At 43.9% G+C, this 21,660-nt stretch overlaps 1 protein-coding gene across 4 annotated transcripts in view; it reads left to right on the forward strand.

The window, feature by feature from the left end:
* The window catches only part of GRIK2 (glutamate ionotropic receptor kainate type subunit 2), a 1,245,293-nt gene that overhangs the window by 496,487 nt on the left and 727,146 nt on the right, over positions 1–21,660 (forward strand). The window lies entirely within an intron of this gene.

The raw sequence follows: 21,660 nt of genomic DNA on the forward strand, positions 1-21,660 counted from the left end.
TGATATGCATGGCCCCCTCATTCCCAATCCTGATACACGTGGCTCCGTCATCCCCAATCCTGATATGCCTGGCCCCCTCATCCCCAATCCTGGTATGTATGGCACCCTCATCCCCAATCCTGGTATGCATGGCCTCCTCATCACCAATCCTGGTATGCATGGCCCCCTCATCCCTAATCCTGGTATGCATGGCCCCCTCAGGCCCAATACTGGTATGCATAGCCCCCTCATCACAATCCTGGTATGTATGGCCCCTTATCCTGGTTTGCATGGCCCCCCATCTCTGCACACATTAAAAAATAAACACTCATACTCACCTTTCTCCCCTCTGCTCCAGCACTGCTCCTGTTCTGCCAGCAGCACCTCACCTCCACATCTGAGCAGCGAATGAAGTCACTGCCATGTGCCCTCAGATGCCGAAGTGAGCTGCCGGGATATTCATTCCCCTCCATGCCAGGATGTGCATGGAGAAGAGTGAATATCCCTGTGCTTTAATGGTGTGCACACAGTGTCAGAGGCACCGCAGCTCCCGCTGCAGCTCAGCTATCTTGTGTGCCCGCTACTAAAGAGAATGCATATTCACCCTTCTCCATGACCATAGTCGGTGAATATGCATTCTCTTTAGTAGTGGGCACAGAGGATCATTGAGCCGCAGCTTTAGCTGCGGAGCTGCTTACACTCTGTGTACACTATAAAAGAAATGAATATTCACCCCTCTCCCCTCCCATGGGCGTGGAGAAGGGTGAATATTCATTTCCCTTTAGCAGCAGGCACACTGCGTTAGCGGCAACAGCTGGCTACTGCATGTGCCCCGCTCCTCCGCAACCCCCCCACTCACTATCCACCACTGAACTATGTATATACTCGAGTATAAGCCGAAGGGGGCTTTTTCAGCCTAAAAAATGTGCTGAAACAGTTTGCTTATACTCGAGTATATACGGTAACTATTTTTTTTAAAGAAAGTTGTAAATTAGGAGCTATTTGCCAGATGCTAATTTTCTTTGAAAGTAATGGGACGTCGTCAGTGGTACATGGTGTAGGATGCATTACTCCTTTGACCCAATAATGCATAATAGTGTCACTCCCTGATGAAGCAGTAGTGGAACAACATTAGAGTGGTGTGAAGGGGTAGTGGTGGTATGTCCACATCTAATTTTTCTCTTTCTTATTATGCATTATTGGGTCCTGCAATCATGTATCTGTATACTTTAAAATCTATATAAAGTATTGTTGTACTCTCCATTTATACATAATCTGTGGTTGATCTCATTGATATATTTTGTTCACAGTTTGTCCAAATCATACTTCTTGAGGTTATAATCTCATTAATAATTTTGCACTTTAAATATAAGTAGAATTTATGATAATATCCCTTCAGTATTTATTTATATAAATGAGTAGTGCAAATATATATAATATTTATTATCATGACATAACTTATTACTTACAATCATGTATATAATATTATTGATGAAGCGGATATATATGGACAAATTCTGATAACTATGATGTTATGAATTGTTCTATGGGGATACCAGTATATTGATTCCTTGGTAGGAGCCGACATCCTTCATTAGTGAAACAGATATATACGGAAAAATTTTGAGACGTTTGATGTAATAAATTGTTCAATTGTAATGCTATATATGTTAATCTTTTTGGTAGCAGTAGAATCTGTTCTCAGTGGGCATACCCCTTGCCCCACCTGAGCTACTTTTTTTTTATTTTTTTTGATTTTTCATATTTTAATGTCTTTGTCTTGTGTTGGTTTCATTTGTGATTTGATTAATAAAGTATATTTATAAAATTGATTGTGTCCTCTTTAATATCAATTTTTTGGTTGTAAACCTAAAAAAGAGCCCACTAAATTTAACCAAGTTTTTTTCCGGCGAACCTGAAAACAAGCCCACTAAATTGAATCAAGTTTTTCCTGGCAATAGACGAGAGTCAAAATAGGGCTGTCCAATTTCAGTGTGAAACAGCTTCTGCATCTAGCAGGAACACTTCTTAACACTCACCCACAATAAATGATGTTCTGCTTGATTCAGATCCACTTCTTTTGCTGGCCTTCTCTGCTAGCAGTCCCCCGTCAGATTTACCAACTACTGAATAAGGGATAAATTCAAAAAATGTAACTTTTATTAAATAAAAGTTAAACAACCATAACCATTTTTATAACATTCAGGAGCCGCAGTTACACGAGAGACAGATTGTTCTAATTGTGGTATCTTCCTGTGGGCCACAGTATTTAGAGACCAACTTTTATTTATTTTTATTTTTTTCATATTGTGTGTAATCTAGTGACTTCCCAGAGGTGAATAAACATCACACAAAGAAAATAAAATGTCTGAACTTAATGCTGCCCATAATGAATTAGAGGGTGTTGAAAACACATTGCAGAAACAGCTGGATAGTGTAAAGTTGAATCCTGGTGACATTTAACACAGATATAGAAGGAACAACGTTCGCCATCGAGTCTTTTCAGACTCTATGAAAACAATGTGCTTAATGGGGTTGTCCCATCTAAAATGAAAAGTCTGCAGTCACTCTGTGTGACTGCATGCCTATGAATCCCCCCAGCACATATTGTGGGGTTTGAATTTGCCAGTTTCTGAACCAGCAACAGTGGTGATGGATGCGATAAGCACGCTCTTGTGCCGAACCCATCTAGTGGGCACAGCATCAGATGATACACTTGTATTGAGTGAGGCCATGCCCACTAGATGGCCATGCCCACTAGACAGCCAAATTACTAGACGGGACGGGGCCTACTCTATATAAGTGTATGGAGTGAGGCTCACACTTAACAGCTTCTGCCCGGGAGAATGCATATCACATACATCACCACCGTTCTCGGCTCAGAATCCTGTGAATCCTTGCAGCACACAGGATTCATAGGTCTGCTGTCACACAGAATAACTGCAGACTTATCAATTTAGACTGGAGAACCTCTTTAAAGAATTCTTCACTAACTTGCAGTTCTTCTACCAGAAGCTTCAGTATCCAGGGTGACTTGATTATAGATCGAGCTCATCGCTTGCCTAAGAAAAAAAACCTGTCTCCAGCAATTCTAAGAGATGTAATTATGAGGATTTATTTTGTCCATTGGAACAATAAATTAATGGACATTGCAAGATATGCACTAGAAGTTCTGACTATTTTAAAACATAACTTTTGCGGATCTTTCTGTTGCTACCTTAGAAAGAAGACAAGCATTCACTCCAAGTACTGAACTCTTATGGGTACAAGGTAGCCAATACAAGTGGGGTTTTCCCACTAAGCTGCTCATGACCAAAAATAACAATAAATATGTAGCACAATTGTTGGAAGAAGCTCTGCAATTGTGTAATGATTGGAACCTAACAGCAAATGTCAAAAGTCATAATCAGGTAAAAGAGAATCCTCATCACTTCTATGAGAAAAATGGTACACAATTTCCTAAGGAAAGAGGCACCCTAAAAAAATATGGATAACACATAGCTGTCTCATGTGAGGTATCATACCATTTAAAATGACACCATCTGTATTATTTTTTACATTTTTGAATTGTCCATATTCTCTACAGGAAACATAATATTCCAACACTGTACTCCAGTAACTTTACCAATATGACTCCACTGTATAATAAGGCTGAAATTTTTCATCCTAAACCCCACCATACTGCTTGTTTTTTGCTCCTTCAAATAAAGCAAACAGTTTTTCTTTGTTCTTTTTGTTTACGTTAGTGGTTCTCATTCGATTTCCAACAACACCGGAATCATTGAACGAATAGTATCTCAGTGTACAACCAAATATGTTATAATACCAAACCATTGTAAACTGCCAGGGATGTCCGCCCTGTCAATTAGTAATGCTTCTGTTTACAGCACTTTCTCAAACATCCAAAATGTTATTTAATGTTGTCTACATTAAAAAAAAGATCTCCTCTAGGCCACCTTCACACGTTCATTATTTGGTCAGTATTTTATATCAGTATTTCTAAGCAAAAACCAGGAGTTGGTGATAAATCCAGAAGTAGTGACTTGTTTCTATTATACTTTTTCTCTGATTGTCCCACTCCTGATTTTGGCTTAAAAATACTGAAGTAAAATACAACCAAATATTGAACGTGTGAATATGGCCTCATAGAAAGTGGACATGCCTTGCATTCAGGAGTCACAATTGAATAATGAAGATTTCTCTAGATTTCCCATAAAAAATTCTTATTTGTTTTTCATCATATGCACCCAACAAGAGATGTGGAGTTTCTGTAGCAGTAAAATACACTATTGTTTTCTCACTACTAAGGAAGAAAACAGATATTGGTCAGTATATTATTTTAGTATGCCTAATTAACAATATAACATACTGTATACCCTAGCCTCAATCGTTGCCCCTGACTTTAGGCAGAATATATTTATTAGGAAAGTATTAAATATCATTAACCATCTTAAATCCAGTGCAATTATTATAGTAGGAGACTTCAACAAAACCCTTTGACATTCTATGGGCACATCTTCCGGTATAGCTTTTACATAAAACCCTCCATAATATCTGTCTTTCATGAACATGAACAATAAGATATCTAGCAACTACAACATCAAAACTACAAAACAGACTATGAAGAGACTACACCTACTTCTCTCACCCACATAAATCATAAAGTCATATAGATTACTTCCTGCCACCAAATTACTAATTCCCAAGGTTAACTCCAACCAATGTCCAAGAAAGATTCAATCTTTGCTTAGAGTCGATGTGGAGACTCAATAGTTTTATTTTAGGCCATCCTTAATAAACCTAGCTACCACACAAGTTCTTAATAAATTCTTCCATAATAATGAAATCAATCAGGTGTCTGAAGCCATGTGTGGTACACACAATGCTATCCCTAGGGGGCATTTTAATAACCAGTCATTATTTGAAAATAAATAACTCAATAATAATAGGTAAATGTACAACTAAATGTCCAAACTCGATTGTAAGAACTTCACAGATTTAACACAGCAAATTATTCTACCAGCACATCAGCTGAAATTCCCATTGCAAATATTATAATATAGTATAGTATAATATAACAGGCCATGGGTTTTAGATTCTGTTCTGGTAGGTTGATCTAGGAAACTAGTTTTAATGCCATTTATGGAATTGGGAAATCATTTTTCCCCTAATATGGAGCAATTAGCTTCTGCCCCTTGTGGTTTTTGCCTTTCTCTGGAATAACATGTCAAGTTGTAGGTTGAACTGGATGTATTTATGTCTACTTTCAACCTGAAAAATTTTGAAACTATGAACCGAAGGCTTTAAAACATGACTTAGCTATAAAATTACTAAATATGTATTATGATTATTTTGATTAATATTTTTAAATAATTATTATCGCAATAAGCCTAGCGTTCTCCTAGCTAAGCAACTAAAAGCAAAATTAATCAAAACACGAATCTCCTATTTATACAACTCAAAAAGGATAAAATCATGGATCTACAAGGCAAAGCTGATGTAATTGCTGATTACTGTAGCTTACTTTATAACCATATCTATAGAGAAAGACATAGACCACCCATTCAAAACTCATACATTAATCTATTGTCGCTAAGCAAAAGTGTACAAAACTGAATAAGAGGTTCTTAGCTTAACATTCAGATCAGACTGTATGAAGCCCACTGTCACGTCATGACAAAACTCTCAGTGGGTCCCTATCCTTAAAGGTTCAGCGCCATGTGCCAACTGCCGCCACAGTAATATTGCACCAGCAGGGCACTTGAATTGGTGCACCACAGCAGCCATTCTACATGGCCCCATGAATCCAGGACACATCACCCATCACCCAACAAGTATAGCACCACAGCAACAATCACATAGCACAAACATAAATTAAAAAGAGCTAAAAAACTCACATTTCACATGTTCTCAGACTGTGAACTGAAAGCAAAAATATGCAATGCGACTCCTGCAGTCTCCTGCTAATTAAAATCTCCTAGGCTAAGCGGGTGAAGTGCTGATCCAAGTAAAATAAAAAAGAGAGGTAAAGCCATGTAATATACCATAGCTGTAGAGAAAGACACGAACCACACATTCAAAACTTATACATTGACACTTGTAATGCCCCTTTCATTTAAAATAATCTCTGGAGGCAGAATCTTATACAAATCTGTGTCCAGCTTTTTAGAGCTCATTTGTATATAAGAAAACATGGATTTCTCTGTAATAAGATATTGGATCACAGATATCAAGGTACCATTTTATTATACTTTATTAAACTTTCCATGGCCTGCATGCTCATATAAATGGCCTAGGAGGGTTGATCCTACTGATACATTCCATTTAAAGGAATTGGCCCACAAACAAAGTTCATTTTAATCAATAGATCTTGGAATAATAATAATTTCCACAATTGGATATGTTTTAAAAAAATGTTCCTGTACTGAGATAATCTTATAAATGTGCCCCTGCTATGTATTGTGCAATGGCTGTGACTGACCATGCAGGAGCATGATCTGATCATTCCAAATCTACTGGGCAGGGGAAGAAACAAAAAGAATATAGACAATATAGTACGGGATTGCAAATAATTTCTTTGAGGTAAAACATTTTTTTAAAAGCAGGCAGGGAAATGCTTAACCTCACAAAAAGAATTAGCTGAGATCCCATACAGTGCTGTTTACTCATTTTTGTGCCCTCCGCTGCCCAGAAGCTGTGGTATGACCAGACCATGTTACTACACGGTAAGACACAGCCATTACACAGCACATAGCAGGGGCACATTGATAAGATTATCTCAGCACAGCAACATTTTTTTAAAATTGTGGAACTTATTATTATTCCAAGATCTATTGATTAAAATAAACTTTAAAATTAACTTTCTTCGTGGAAAAACCCCTGATGGTACAGCAATTTCTCTGCCACTATCCCGGCCTGGATGCGCTGATGCAGAAATAAAGGTCTATGTGTGTTCACTTAAAACTACAAAAATGAGCAGGATCTTTAGTATAAAAACCAGACTATTGACAATGAGCTAACTCCTTCATGATGACGGAGGCCACCATCTCCTTAGCTTGCTGCTTGTCACGAATAATTTGGAGGTTCATGGTAGCTCTGGTTATTCTGCAACTTAAATGTAGTTTAATGTTAGGGTTAATGCTAGTCTCTTGCTTGCAGCAAGGGTTAATGTTAGTCTCTTGCTGGCAGCCTTCTGTTAATGGTCAGCTGGTTGCTGCCACTCCCACCTCCCTTTGAATAGCCACATGATCCATCAGCTGGCCACCCATTATAGTTCATTCTATGCTGACCTCTTTGAAGGAGTTGGTCTCTGGAAAAGCTGAGGTGTTTGTTGCTATTGCAGTGGTGAAGTTTTTTGTCGGAGAGATAAGTGTATTTTATGCTGTTATCTTTCCATTGTTCATCTTACTTTCCTTGTGTTGTCCTATTGTAGTGGTGAGACTGGTGTCTCACTGGCCTGTGCACTAGCCAGGTTAAGTCCAGGGCCAGCAAGGGCTTAGGCATGTGATCGCGCACAGGGAGGAAGGACCCGTCTAGGGACAATAGGGGAGCTTTGGGACAGACACAGGATGGTGTCAGGAGGTGTCCTTTCCCTTGTTCCCTGTTGCTAGGGCCCTCCTTACCCCTCTATCTCCCATTGTATTTGTGTGTTGTGCTGTCTGACGGACATCCCCTTGTCATTCTGTGACACTGGTACTTTTCTGTGGGAATTAGCTTGTCTTCAATCAGCCAGGAATATCCAGTGAATGGCATGCCACAGTTTGGTATTAGCACCCAGTACCAGAAGCGAAGCCATCCACAATTTCCATCTCAGGAATTTTATTTCGTAGACTGGCTGCCCAAACATTTGTTTCTCACAAAGGAGCTGAAGACACTGAGTGGCAGTAGGTGCAAGTTTCTCCAGCATGACCTGCTTGTTAGATATCAGAGGGAGAACAGAATTGGTCTTTGCCAAGGTGCCAGATTGTATCTTAAGTCTTATAGAGTGCTGGAGCCAGTCCACAGTAAAAAAAAAGCAGCCATAGAGAGTCCAGGAACCTTCACACATATTTTTTTTAGCCAGGGCTGCTTCTCCGTGAGAGTTGTATTTCACCATAGCCATATTCTGCAAATCTTATAACTGCTATGGGGTTCTTTAGTGGGGGAGAAAGGTGGTCCCTCACAATCAAATCCTCTGATAGGCCCAATGTTCTTCAGTCTGACACTGCTTCTCGGTGAGAGTTGCATTTCACAACAGCCATATTCTTTAGCCAGGTGAAAAGGACTGGCATAGAGGGAAACCGGATCTACTCTGGCTGACATTTCTCCCAGGAAGTCCTCTAATGCAGCTTGTTCCATAAGCAATGGCAGCCTGTCCAACATAAGCTCACACTTCTCGGTGGTGCTTCGACACACAAAGATCTATACGCCTTGAATTTCATGACTACAGAGTTGGGCAATGGTCTGATCTGCAAGGTGTTTTGAGAAATAACATGCATAAGCATAGCCATGGTTTAGTCCACTGAAGGTCATCATTAAGCGAAACTCATACAGCTTTCCCACAGACTGAAAGAGGGTTATCAAGACTTCCAAGACAGTCAAGACTTCCCTGAAGTCTGAAGGAGGAGGAGGAGGATGACTGTCCATGTTGTCCTCCTCATCCTCCTCCTTCTCATTATCACCCAATCTGCTTTGAGATGTGATGAGGCTGGGCTGTGTAGCATCACCCTGTATAGTTCCTTGCTCCGTCTTCAATGCTTCCTCTTTAATAGTAAGCAGACAGCATTTCAATAGAAAGAGAAGGGAGATGGTGACACTAATTATGGCATTATCGCTACTCACATCTTGGTGAAGTCCTCAAAGTTTTGGAGGATGGCATAGATGTCAGACTTCCTTGCCCACTCATCAGCTCTTATGTGCGGAGGCTGGCCTGAATTCCAACGGGCGTGTTGAAGCTGGTTCTCAACAACTGCCCTCTTCTGCTCACAAATCCTTCCCAACATCTACAACATTGATTTCCAATGTGTGGTCACATCGCACAACAGTCAGTGAGTTGGAAGCTGCAAACACTGCTGAAGCACTGCCAGGGTGGCGGAAGCTGTAGCTGACTTTCAGAAATGGGCACACACGTGGCATACTTTGACAAGCAGCTCTGGCAGATCTGGGTTAGTTTTGAGAAACCGCTGAACCATTAATTTGAGCACATGGGCCAGTCATTGTACGTGTGCGAGGTTGCCAAGCCTCAAAGTCACCACCAGGCTATGGCCATTGTCGCACATGACCATGCCTGGCTGTATGTTCAGCGGTTAGAGCCACAGATCTGCCTGCTCTGTTACAGCTGTCAACAACTCTGCAGCGGTGTGCGGTTTGTCGCCTAAGCATATTATCTTCAGCACAGCCTGTTGCTGCTTGGCCAAGGCAGTGCTGCAGTGCTTCTAGCTTGCGACTGATGTGATGATTTTGCAGATGGAGGCCAAAGAGGAGGAGGAGGTGCAGGAGCTGTTGAATGTGATTACTTTGAAGCTATATTTCCAAGTCTGGTTTTTATACTAAAGATCCTGCTGTGCTTTTATAGTTTTTTTTTACATCTCTTCAAATGCACATTGGAGTGCGTCGTAATATTTGGCAGCCCTTGAAATTGCTGCATACACAATAACAGTATAGGAGACCCACTCCTTAATAATGGGAAGGATAATTCAAATAGATTCTATATTCTAGAATATTACCTGTCTTACCTGAAATTTGTTTACGGGTCAGATATCACAGTATGGATAACATATTGCACCGATCCAGCCTGATATCATTGCCTTATGCTGTGGGCTTATGGTGCTGCAGAAAAAAATACAAATCTATTGATACCTAGTGGTGCTGCTAGGTGGTATCATCAGCTCGAGATGAGTGTTCATTCTGGCCACATAAATCTCTTCCATAGTCCATACTTTATTTATTTATTTATTTAGCCTTATATACAACTCATGACCCTGCAAAGAATGTTTCTTAACATTTCTTCCAGGAAAATCTATTTTAGCTTTGTTTTTGAATGTTTTATTGTTAATCCGTAAAAATGGCATAATACTCTGACAACATTGTTAACAGATATGCTATTAGTCAGCGACCATGTGTAAATAGGTGTAAAATGTCACGATCATTACGGCAGTAATAAAGGATCACATCTGATGACAACGGTTTTAGACAGTAGCCTATTAGTATGATATTGGGCAGCGACCAAGTGTGAATAGGTTTGAACAACACACAACTGGCAGATTTTAAATGGAGTATATTATCTGGCACGCTCTCAAAAAATTCTGGATTATCAGTGCAGAAATATCTGATTCTATCTCATGACCACGGTTTTAGGCAGTGACATTAGAGATATGGTATTGGTCAGCAACTTAGTGTGAATAGGTTGAACAACACACAACTTGCAGACTTTAAATGGAGTGTTATATCTGACACGCTCCAAAAAATGTGACGATTATTACTGCAGTAATATTGGATTACATCTGATGACCATGGTTTTAGGCAGTGGCCTTGTAGTATGGTATTAGCAATGATCAGCGACCAAGTGTGAATAGTTTTGAACAACACAACTGGTAGACTTTAAATGGAATGTAATATCTGGCTCGGTCCCAAAAAATTCTGAATTATTAGTGCAGTAATATCTGATCTCGTCTGATGACCACGGTTTTAGGCAGTGGCATTAAAGATATGGTATTGGTTAGTGACTAAGTGTGAATAGGTTGAATAACACACAACTGGCAGACTTTAAATGGAGTGTAATATCTGGCACGCTCCCAAAAAATTCTGGATTAAAAGTGCAGTAACACACAACAGGCAGACTTTAACTGGAATGAAATATTTGGCACACTCCAAAAAATGTGACGATTACTACCGCAGTAATATCGGATCACGTCTGATGACCACGGTTTTAGGCAGTGGCATTAAATATATGGTATTGGTCAGCGAATAAGTGTGAATAGCTTGTGTGTTCACAACTGGCAGACTTTAAATGGAGTGTAATATCTGGCACGCTCCCAAAAAATTCTGGATTATAAGTGCAGTAATATCTGATCTTGTCTGATGACCACGGTTTTAGGCAGTCATGTTAGAGATATGGTATTGGTCAGCGACTAAGTGTGAATAGGTTCAATCAACACACAACTGGCAGACTTTAACTGGAGTGAAATATTTGGCATGCTCTAAAAAATGTGACCATTATTACCGCAGTAATATGGGATTATGTCTGATGACAATGGTTTTAAGCACTGGCCTTGTAGTATAGTATTGGTCAGCGACCAAGTGTGAATAGGTTCAACAACACACAGCTGGGGAAGGAGCCATTAGCAAAAGATGTTCCCTGGCTATTAATAACAGCTTACAGCTGTTTGCTTATCCTTTACTGGTTAGATTACAGGGGAACCCCAGAAAAAAATTGACATAGGGTCCCCCTATAAAATGTAACCAGAAAAAGCTAAACAGACAGCTGTGATCTGATATTAATAGCCAGGGAAGGGGCCATGGATCCTGGCCCCCTCTGAGGCTAATAACATAAGCCCTCAGTGGATACAGAAACGGCGCATTCATAAGATGCGCAAAATCTTAGTCTCGCTTTTCCCACTGCCGTGGGGTAATAGGGTTGGGGTTTACTTCAGCCATGTATTGGTGGCTGACATGAAGTCCAGGTTAGTAATGGAAAGGCGTCTATAAGACACCCCCATTACTAACCGCGTAGTAAAAGTTTACGACATTTTTTCAATAAAGACACTGCCAGATTAAAGTCTTTTATGGAAATAAAATTCTACACTGTTTTAAAAATGTATTTATTTGTCACCCAGTCCTCGAAGCCCTCGTCTCTTTTAAAAAAAATAAATAAAAAACAACCATATCCCTCACTTGTCCACTGTCATGACGTAATCTGAGTGTCCCACAGCAATCCGGGTCACTTCTACAGGAGCCACATCAATCACTAATTTCACTGCTGTAGAAGACAGCACTGTATACTAAAAGGAGTGTAATCACTCCTGTCTGTGTATTGTGCTTCTGCAGGGGTGAGGTCATCGGAGTTCAAACAGCTGATGATCAGCTGAGAGCTCCAGCGATCTCACTTATAGAATTAGTGCTGCGTAGGAAAATTACCACACAGCACTACTGCCGTAAGTTAGATCACCAGAGCGCTCAGCTGATCATCAGCTGTTTGAACTCCGGTGACCTCAGCCGACAGCTTCTCGTGATACACTGCGGGAGAGGGTGCTCCTGTCAGTGTAATGCCAGCTGCATGATAGGACGGTCACATCTCCAGATGTGGCCGTGCTATAAGTGAGATCGTTGTGGGACCCGGGACCCTTGCTAAATGGACTACGGCAGACAGGTGAGGATGAGGTTGGTTTATTATTTCACTTTTATTGCAGGTGACCATGGGCTTTAGTGATTAGCTGTAAGGTGAGTATATGTTTTTTTTTTGTTTGTTCTTTTACAGGGGACAAGAACATCGGGGTCAAAGTGCAGGTAAGTGTTAGGTGAATATGATGTGTTTGTTATTTTTATTTAAATACTTACTTATTTTAACTTTTTTTTCTACTTTCACATTCACTGCGCAAGCGCGCTGATGAGAGATTACTTCTCCCGGCGCTTGTGTACATGATAGGGGTAGTAGCCCCATCAGTTGGCGCCTGTCACCCGCGGTAAGCTTTTTACCGCAGGTGACTGTCACAGCTGTGGGGATCATGCTGACAGCTGACAGCATGATCCCCCACAGCACTGTTAAAGATGGTAGTGATCTTACCACTGGTCACAGCCCCTGATTCCCGGCGGTAGCAATATTATCACTTGTCACAGCCTCTGATTCCTGCGCTGTCACGCAGATGACACCGTGGGAAACCAGGGATGTTCGTGTTCGGGGCCAACTTTTGCCCAAACACGAATCTGAATGTTCCATATTCTTGCTGAATTTGAAACTTATGATTGGTCGCTGAACAAATTTGCTCATCTCTAAACATTACCGCAGTAAGATAGGATCATGTCTGATGATGGACAAGTTTCTCTGCTTCCACAATACAGTAATGTGAATAAAATCAACCAAATCTGGCTGTATGCTGCTAACAAGCAAATGGAGCAGTTAAAAGTGTGCATTATATTGCTTTTTAAGCAAATAATCAGGATTAAGAACGAAAAGAATATTAGCCCTAATGTCTAGGGCTACGGATATCTGTTACAGCAGCAGCAGACAGAACGTGCAATGGACCCCATTCTGCTCTCACCTCGCTATCACCAGGATTAATATATGCAGCTGGACTAGTCCTTAGAAGGACTGTTAGTTCAGATGGATACTGTATATCTCTTGCTCTGGAATACCTATACCTAACTAATAAACTGCCAATTCTCTCCCTCACTCAGCAGCACTTCTCCTTTCTCTGCCTATTTCTGGGGTAGACTGTGACAAGCATAGGGTCACCGGGTCTTATATAGACCCAATGATGCTATGCGGCCAGCCAATCACTGTAATGCCATAACCTACATGGCTATGGCATTACAGTGAGTGGAAGGCAATCCCCGCATGTTTCTTTGCGATCTAAAGAGCGCAAAAAATGTGTGGTGGTGACCCAAGCTCCTGCCCGAACATCCTGGAATTACTCGCCGAGCATCTCGAGCAGTGAGATGCTCAGGCGAGTACCGAGCAGTTGCAAGCACGCTTGCTCATTACTACAAACCAAACCTCTTAGACTAAGTGCCCACGATGGAGAAATGCTCTGGATTTTTCCTGAGTGTTTCTGCATTTCCCTGGCAGAAAAAACGCATGCACATTTTACATGCGCTTTTCCTGGCAGGGACAAGCGTAATTGAAGCGTTTTGATCATGCGATTTCACATGCTGGTTGTCAAGCGCTTTTCACTCGATTTTAGCATCACTTGGAAAGTGCTTGACAACTTGGTCACACTATATAAATTGATGCAACCGGCATGGATTTTATATAGTGTGACCAAGTTAGTTAAAAAAAAGAATAAAAATGGTAAAAAAATAAAAAAAAACATTATACTCCCCTTCCGATGGCCCCCGGTCTCCTTATCCGATGCGTCCGGTCTTCCCGAGGTCTCGCAGTTGTGTAAAAGGACCTGCCATGACGTCATTTAGTCATGTGATGGGTCACGCAGCCGCCAACGTCAGCGGTCGCGTGACCCATCACATGACTAAATGACGTCATGCCAGTCCTTTTAAACCATCGCAAGCTACCGGGAAGCCAGGACACATCGCTATGGAGGCCGGTGGCCATCAGAAGTAGTGTTGAGCCACCCCCGTAGTGTTCGAGTTCGGTTCGTCGAACACCCGTGTGTTCGCCGAACTGTTCGTCGAACTGTTCGTCAAACACCTTCGAACACCGTTAAAACCAATGGCAGGCAAACAAAAACACATAGAAACACATAGAAAACACCTTCAAAGGTGTCCAAAAGCTGACAAACTGCTCAGAAGACATAACTAACACATGGAAAAGTGACAAGTACATATAGTCATGCGAAAATAAAAGAGGTGGAGGAGTAAAAGGAGGGGGAGACACAGATATAGGCATGTCATGCCCTTCTAAAATCCAAAAAGTGAGAAGCCGACACGGCCAGTCCGCTCCTGCCCGTGCCACCTCCGTGTCGCCGGGTTTGTGCCAGAGCCGTGGTGAACCCTGACGGCCAGCCCCCCTCTCGCAGTACTGGTGCCTGTCCGCTGGTGGGTCGAGCGAGCCCCCCTGTGGTGGAGGCAGCTCTAAGCTTTTTAATTTAAATTGTCTCTCTAATTTGAATGAATACACTTTAAATCCATTTACAAGGATCTATTGGAGGGCAAGTCTCATGCCAGCAGCCGCGGTAATTCCAGCTCCAGTAGCGTCCACTAAAGCTGCTGCAGTTAAAAAGCTTTTATAAGGATCGAGCTCGGCTGTCCACCGCAAGGCATCCTACTGCCACTCCCAGCCCCTATGCCTTGGGGTGCCTCCTGATGCTCTTCACTAAGTATCCCATGGTCCCGAATCATTTCCTTTGAAAAAATTAAGTGTCTAAACTACAGGTGGTGTAGCTTGCTTAACAGCCGGGATAATCCGCTGACTAGCAGACACTGCTACTAGGCACAAAGTATTTCCTGGGCTAGATGCAGTTAAAAATTTGTAATTAGATACTCTCGTTGGATGCTGAGAAAGCATTCCATAGAGTCTCCTGGCACGCCATATATGATTCTCTTAAAAAGCTTGGGGTAGGGGTCTAGGGGACCCTTTTATTGCCAAAATCACGGCCCTGTATTGCAGTACGTCACCTAGGCTGAAGATAAATGGAACTGTAGCACCCTGAGGGCTCGGTTGCTACAGACGTATTGCACCTCACCCAGAGGTGTGATATCTCACTCTCAGGTAAGGATGGAGTGTGGATCAGGACCCGACACCTGCATGCATTACACCACATTGCCGTGGGGCAGGGCGACCAATATGCCCCTGAGATGGGCACGACAGTCCCTGTCCCTGGCTGGAGTGGGGGGAGGGAACACTGAGGAAGGGGAACACTGTAGTGCAGGAGCAGGGAGGAAGCAGTTCCTGGGTGCATTGAGAAGGGAGTATAAAAGGTGGGCACCATCTTAGTTCAGTGCAGAGAAGTCTGAGCAGAAGTGGCAGGGAGCAGGGGCTCTGCATGAGCTGTGCTCCGGAGGCGGGCCTAGTAACAGAGGCCCAGGCCTGGAAGAGGGAGAAGGAAGGAAGAGGAGCGGAGAAGGCTCCAGGAACGAGGAATGAAGGGATCCCAGGGGTGCGGACGGGCGAGTCACCACCGCACGCCCGAATCCACCGCTAGGAAGGCACCACATAGGGTCAGGGAAACTGGCGCCAAGTTTACCAAGAGGAGGCCCGAGGCAGCCGGACAGAAGTGTTGGTAAGAAAGGCCAGACAAAGGACACACAAAGGGGGTCCTGTGAAGTGCTCCAAAGTTATCTGGGAGTTGTCTGAGCCCCTCACCTGGTGAGCACAGTACAACGTGGGCAGCCGTTACCTGCAGACGTGGTCTGGATAATAAGAACTGTGAGTAAAGGCCCTGGACTGCCTCACTGACTCCGTGTCGTTACTGCTGCTGCCCTGCACCATCACCCCCATCCTCCGCATACACTGCCCTGAGGCTATACTCCTCCCGTGGGGAGTTATGCTACGCTCTGCTGCACCCACAACACCAGCCTCAGCGGTCTGCCCTGTAGCGGCGGTTCACTCTGACCGCAATCCACGGGTGGCGTAGTCGGACATTTAAACATCAAAACCACATAAATAGTTCCGCCACTGGTTTGACCGCCCTGAGCCACGGAACTGGGTCGCCGCCACGAAGACTACAACCACCAGCATCCACCAAAAAGGGTCCGGCTCCGGGTGTCCCAAGGCCCAGGGGGTGCGTCAGAACTTTTTCATCACCTTTCACAATCACCAATGGGACAAGGCAGGGATGTCCTCTGTCCCCTCTCTTATACATCCTAGTGACGGAGCACCTGCTCTCATCAATTCGCCTTAACCCCAATATTAGGTGGATTGAGGTGGGAGGCACCGAGTACAAGTGCTCTCTATTTGCTGATGATGTCCTAGTATATATCACTCAATCACATATATTCATCCCTGCTGTTATGGCTGAAATAGATCACTTTGTTACATGGTAAAATTTTAAAATCAATGCAGCGAAGTCTGAGGCCCTCGATGTCTCCCTCCCCAAATCCATATAGGATTCCATCCAGGCCAACTTTCCCTTTGCCTGGCCCTCACAGGGTATCAAATACTTAGGAATTCCTATTCATAGAGACCTCTCCCATCTATGTTATCTTAATTTTGGGCCCTTTATTGAACAATTCCATACAGACCACGGTTGGCAAGTTAGAACTGTAAGATTCACTCCGTGAACCACTGGTGTTTTGTGGAAAAGCACATGTACACTGCGTTCCAAATTATTATGCAAAAAGTGTTTAGGAGTGATAAGGGAAGAATTTGTTTGTTTGTCAGTTAAACTCATTGATGGTGATATGTGTCAGGGCTCTTTATATCACTGTAAGCAATTGCAGACACCTGTGCTAATTAGTTTGGCAGGTGTGTCCAATGAAAGGCAAGACTACTTAAGAAGGCTCTCACATTATTAAGCAGCCTACATTTTCTGCTAAAATGGGAAAGAAAAAGGATGTGTCGGCTGCTGAGAAGCAACAAATTGTGGAGTGTTTAGGTCAAGGCATGACTACAATCAACATTGTGCGATGATCAGGATGAAGTGTCTTGGCAATCAAGAAGTATGTAGCTGATTCACAGTACACACGTGTGCGTGCTGATAAGGGCAAATTGAGGACTCTTTCCTACAGGCAATTACGTCAGGTTAAAAGAGCAGCGGCAAGAAAGCCTTGTCATAGCAGCAGACAAGTTTTTGAAGCTGCTGGTGCCTCCAACGTCCCCCGAACAACAAGATGCAGGGTCCTTCAGAAGTTTGCAGCTGTGCATACGCCATCCTGTCGACCTCCTCTATCCACTTCACACAAGCAGAAACGGCTCCAGTGGGCCAAACATTACATGAAGACTGATTTCAAATCTGTTTTGTTCACGGATGAGTGCCGTGCAGCGCTCGATGGTCCAGATGGATGGAGTGGAGGATGGCTGGTTGATGGACACCCCACGCAAACACGGCTACAGCGCCAACAAGGAGGAGGTGGAGTAATGTTTTGGGCTGGAATCATGGGGAGAGAGATTGTCGGCCCCTTTAGGATCCCTGAAGGCGCTAAAGATGAACTCCATAATGTATGTGGATTTTCTCAAACAGCACTTCCTGCCATGGTTCAAGAAGAAGAACCGTGTATTTCACAGCAAGATCATTTTTCTGCATGATAATGCACCATCTCATGCTGCACATAAAACATCTGCATCTCTGGCTGATATGGGCATAAAAGGGGACAAACTTATGGTGTGACCCCCATGCTCCCCTGACCTCTACCCCATTCAGAACCTTTGGAGCATCATTAAAAGGAGTGTCTATGATGGCGGGCGGCAGTTCACATCTAAGCAACAGCTCTGGGAGGGTATTCTGTCCTCATGCAAAACAATTGAAGCAGAAACCATTCAAAACCTGACAAATTCAATGGACGAGAGAGTTCAGAAGCTCCTTTCGAACAAGGGGTCCTATGTGAAAATGTAACATCACCTACAATAAAGTTTTGAGTTGAAAACTGTTTGATTTCAGTTTCTAACAACCTGCTAATGCTTATAATTTCAAAAATGACCATTTTTTTGGTCTTTATTAAAATGAAAAGGTTGATCGAAAAGTTTGGGGGATCTAAGAGTGTGGCAACCCAGTAGTCATGATTACTTCGAATTCTGACAATATGAGGGTCATGCTGCAGGTAGTGCAGCAAGAAGGCACTTATGTGTCTTGCGCATCTCGGAGCCCCAAAATTATTTTCCGGGCTAGATGCAGCTAAAAATTATTTTTAATTTTAAATCTGGTGGAGCTTATTATAGATGGCCTAATAGGATCAGTGCTGCACACTGCTACAAAGCCCAAATTATTTTCCAGTCAAGATACAGATAAACATGATTAGTAATTTGAAAGCTTAAAACGGTTGGTAGGGTGATTTTAACCAATCATCAAGCTTTTACTCTCCCCAGGATGACACAGGGGTAGAAAAGTCATTTCGGAACCATGATTTGTTCATCTTTATGAACGTGAGTCTGTCTACATTATCAGTGGAGAGCCGCGTGCGCTTATCTGTCAGCACACCACCAGCAGCGCTGAACACACGTTCAGACAGAACGCTGGCTGCGGGGCATGACAAGATCTCCAAGGCGTAAGTGGCTAGCTCCGGCCATTTATCCAGATTGGAAGCCCAAAAAGAGCAAGGGTCCAGTGACACAGTCGTGGCTTCAATGTTTACTTGGAGATACTCCTGTACCATCATCTCTAGGCGTTGACTATGTGTCAGACTTCTTGTCTCCTGTGGCCTTGCAAAGGATGGGCTAAAACAGTGGTGAAATGATTCCGCAAAATTGATGTTACCAGCAGATACTGTGGTTCTGTTACGGATTGAGTGCTGAACACTTGACGGTCCCAGGGTTGGCAAGTTGGAACTGTGAGATTCACTACGTGCACCACTGGTATTTTGTGGAAAAGCACATGTAAGATTCTGCAACAGTCTCTGCTGATACTCCTGCATGCGTGCATCCCTTTCTATGGCAGGAATAATTTCTGCAAATTTACTTTTGTACCGGGGATCTAACAGTGTGGCAACCCAGTAGTCAGGATTATTTCTAATTCTCACAATTCGAGGGTCATGTTGCAGGTAGTGCAGCAAGAAGGCACTCATGTGTGTTGCGCATCCAGGAGCACCAAGTCCCTGTTGTGTTGGTGGCGAGGTAACAATCATGCTTCCTTCCTCTGTCCTCTCCCCCCAACCTCGCACAACAGAAATGTGATCAAGGTCTCCCTCATCTGATGAGTCTTCCATCAGTTTGTCCTCCACTTCTTCCTGGGCTCCTGCACCTTCCTCACTAGTTTGGCTGCTACCATGCGCCCTGGTAAAACCATCTCCCCCACCCTCACATGCCTGCCGCCTTGGTGCTGCCGACCGTCTGGACATTGCAGATGTTAGCCCTTCCGCATACAACTCCTCCTCCTCTACTTCCTCCACCTCCTCTTGTGCCACCACCTGACTCCGAATTCTGTTTAACATGTGCTCCAGCATGTAAATCACCGGAATAGTCATGCTGATAATGGCATCATCAGCACTAAACATCTTCGTCGCCTTTTCAAAACTGTGCAGAAGGGTGAATAGGTCCCTGATCTGAGACCACTCCTCCAGCGTGATTTGCCCCACCTCTGAATCTCGTTGGCCCAGGCTATACGTCAGAACGTATTGCACCAGGGCTTGTCGGTGCTGCCACAGTCGCTGCAACATGTGCAGAGTTGAATTCCACCGGGTAGGCACATCGCATTTTAGCCGGTGAAGTGGCAGGCCCAACGACTTCTGTAGAGATGTAAGTCGCTGAGCTGCGGGATGCGAACGGCGGAAGTGAGCACACAGCGACCGTGCCCTCTGCAGAAGGCCATCTAGTCTGGGATAGTGGGCTAAAAATTGCTGGACAACCAGGTTCAACACGTGAGCCATACAAGGCACGTGTGTGACATTGCCCCGGCGAAGGGCCGCACCCAGGTATGCAGCATTGTCGCACACGGCCTTCCCTGGTTTCAGGTCCAGTGGAGACAACCATTCATGAAATTGGTTCTCCAGAGCTGACCACAACTCCTCAGCTGTGTGACTCACATTTCCCAGACATTTCAAAGTAAAAACCGCCTGATGACGTTGAGCCCTACTGCCAGCATAGTAAGGAGGTGTGCAGGATCCCTTCTGCGCAGTTAGAAAGCTTGTGGCATGACCAGACAGGCTTTGGGTGCAGGTGGAAGACCGAGAGGAGGTTGAGGAGGCAGAAGCAGTGGAGGAACTTTGACATAAAGAGGATTGACGCACAACTCGTGGGGACGGCAAGACTTGGACAGCAGCCCCTTGTCCTGCTGTCACCATAGTTACCCAGTGCCCAGTCAGCGACATGTAACGCCCCTGTCCATGCCTACTCGTCCAAGTGTCTGTGGTGAAATGCACCCTGTCACACACAGAGTTTCTCAAAGAAGCGGTGATGTTGTGTGCGACATGCTGGTGGAGCGCAGGCACACCTTTCTTTGAAAAGTAGTGCCGACTGGGCATCTGGTACTGGGGCACTGCGACGGACATAAGGTCTCGAAAATCCTCTGTGTCCACCAGGCGGAAAGGCAGCATTTCTGTAGCCAAGAGCTTGCAGATGGTGAAATTCAACCTCTTAGCTTTCTCATGGCTAGGAGGAAATGGTCTTTTACTTGTCCACATCTGAGGGACCGAGGGCTGGCTATTGTGCTTAGACGGGGTTGATAAGGGTGTCCCCGGCAAACTGCCGGTCTGTGAGGAAGATGCAGGCGGACAGGTTAGGTTGCCTTGATCCAAAGGTGGTGCTATCGATGTCGGACAGCGCTCAACACCAGCTGGTGTTACCACCTCCAAAGAAAATGATGACCTGCCAATCACGCTGGCTGTTGCGGGTAAAGAGGTGGCAGGTCTGCGCCCCAAAACAGGTGTGACTGCTGTCCCCCCAGTCACAGAGGATGAAGAGGCCGCGGATGCACAAGATATGGCAGACGGTGGTTGGCCCGGCCGGCTAGGCCGCATTGTAGCACACTGAGCTTCCCACTGCAACTTATGCTTCATGTCCATGTGCCGGTTCATGCATGAAGTACTCAAACTATGTATTTTTTGGCCTCTACTTAGCTTTTGCTGACAAATGTTACAGATAACACGAGTTGGGTCATCTTTATCGATCTGAAAAAATGCCCAGGCTATGCAAGGCTTAGCACCCATGCGACCTGAAGAGCCACCACGACTTGTGGTGAGAGGCAGAGTTGTGTTTGAGGATGCAGTTGCTGACGTGCTTCCAGTACTACGTCTCTGTCCAGGAAGGCGCAACCTGACCTCGTCGTCACTAGCATCTTCCTCCACCTCCTCTGCTGACCTCATCTCTTGGCTGACTGTGGGTTGACAGTAAGTGGGATCTCCAACCTCATCATCATCACCCTGTGTGTTATCACACCCGTCGTCCTCAGAGCCAACCTGTTACTGCCCTGACAAAAAACTAAAGTTGTCGCTCCAATCAGG

This window comes from Phyllobates terribilis, unplaced genomic scaffold (assembly GCF_046119375.1).
Source record: "Phyllobates terribilis strain yellow unplaced genomic scaffold, ASM4611937v1 Scaffold_3__8_contigs__length_932513732, whole genome shotgun sequence".
Classification (NCBI taxonomy): domain Eukaryota; kingdom Metazoa; phylum Chordata; class Amphibia; order Anura; family Dendrobatidae; genus Phyllobates; species Phyllobates terribilis.